Below are 1,941 nucleotides of genomic sequence, written 5' to 3'. Positions count from 1 at the left end.
AATGGGGAACATGGCGAGGGGAGGGTGGGAGTGGGACCTGGAAGAAGAGAGGGGGTTAAGAGGAAGAGAGTTGGTCATGGGGGACAGGAAGTTGAGGGGGTGGGGGTAGAATAGGGGGAAGAGGGAATCATAGGATCGAAGACAGATCAGGCACCAGAGTGACCTCGAGTGATCTAAAGGGATAACACCAATTGGCAAGCTAAGCAATAGTGGAGAGACCACCTCGAATGCCCATTCCTGATAATGAACTTGATGTCTATAACCATCCGGGAGCCTTCATCCTGTGACTGATGGAAGCAAAGGCAAACACACAATCACTGAACTGAACCCAAGGAACCCAGTGACAGAGAGAGAGGAATGATGAGCAAATTTGCAAAGAATGGGCTGGCAAAACCAGCAGAGACAGCTGATCTGAACAGGGGAGAGCTCTTGGACCCCAGACCGACAGTGGGGAGGCCAGCATGGGACTGATCTGGACCCCCCCAAATGTGAGTGTCAGCGAGAAGGCCTGGGAAACCTATGGGGCCCTGTGCTGTGGATCAGTGTCTCTCCCTGGTATATAAACAGTCTTCGTGTGCCTATAGCACAAAGAGGGATGCTCTCTCAGCCTGGACTCTTAGGGGAGTGCCTGGACCCTACCCAGAGTAAAATGACAGACTCTAGATATCCCCTATGTGGAAGGATTTGGCAATAGGGTGGGAGGGTAGGGGGGGAAGGGGAGTGCTGGAGGAGGGGAGGGAGAGGGAACTGGGATTGACATGTAAAACAAGCTATTTAAAACTAAAATAAAAATGGTAAAAAAAAACAACAACAAAAAACAAAACAACAACAGCAACAAAAAACCAAACATACACCAGATAGTGGTGGCGCATGCCTTTAATCCCAGAACTCAGGATGCAGAAGCAGGTGGATCTCTGTGAGTTCCAGGCCAGCCTGTTTTACAAATCAAGTTCCGGGACAACCAGGACTGTTCCACAGAGAAGCCCTGTCACAAACAAAACAAACAAACAACAAACCTAAAACAAAAACAAAGAAAATACGGGTGTGGCCCACAATTGTATTCTCAGATCTGGGGGCACATCCTTAGGACTCTCTGGCCAGCCAGCTAACATTACCTGGAGAGTTTCAGACAAATATGAAGCCTTGTTTCAAGAAAAGTAGGTTGCTTTTATGGAGGGACACGCAAGACTGACCTCTGAACACCAGAGAACACACACACACACACACACACACACACACACAAGTTACATATTTACAACATAAAATAGTACAAAAAGAAATGGGGAGCTGGAAAGATACTTGGATGGTTAAGAGCACTAACTGTTCTTCCAGAGGACCTGGGTTCAGTTCCCAGCACCCACATGGCAGCTCACAACTGTCTGTAACTCCAAGATCTGACACTCACACAGTATGTACAGGCAAAACACCAATGCGAATAAAATAAAAATAAACTATTTTTTAAAGGAATGATTGGGCGGTAGTGGCGAACGCCTTTAAGCCCAACACTCTGGAGGCTAACAAATCTCTGTGAGTTCGAGACCAGCCTGGTCTACAAGAGCTAGTTCTAGGACAGCCTCCAAAGTCACAGAGAAACCTTGTCTCGAAACACCCCCTCCTAAAAAAAGGAAAAAAAAGAAGTGGGCAGCACATATACTAAAATTGGAACGATAAATAGAAGATTAGCATAGCCGCTGTGCAAGGATAACATGCAAGTTCATGAAGCATTCCATAGTTTTTATTAAAAAAAGAAATGGGAAATCTTTAAGAAATATCAAACCACAGCAAGACAAAACCCATCAGGGAAACACCAAGTCCTGTAGCTTCATGTTGGGCATCTGGGGCTGGCAATGGAATTAGTTGATCTACCAAAGGCTTTGGGAACACTGCACATTCAGCCTTGGTTCCATCAACACACACAGCCTCTGTCTTGAGCCAGCTCTA

The 1,941-nt window shown here is 46.4% G+C and overlaps 1 pseudogene; it reads left to right on the top strand.

Annotated features, from left to right (window-relative positions):
- Positions 1-1,637: 1,637 nt before the first annotated feature.
- Positions 1,638-1,736, top strand: LOC121140074 (annotated as a pseudogene).
- Positions 1,737-1,941: the final 205 nt, after the last annotated feature.

This window comes from Mesocricetus auratus, unplaced genomic scaffold, assembly GCF_017639785.1.
Source record: "Mesocricetus auratus isolate SY011 unplaced genomic scaffold, BCM_Maur_2.0 Super-Scaffold_100003, whole genome shotgun sequence".
In the NCBI taxonomy this organism is placed as follows: domain Eukaryota; kingdom Metazoa; phylum Chordata; class Mammalia; order Rodentia; family Cricetidae; genus Mesocricetus; species Mesocricetus auratus.
Note: the sequence above shows the minus strand (reverse complement) of the source record. Positions and strands in the feature narration are given on the sequence as shown.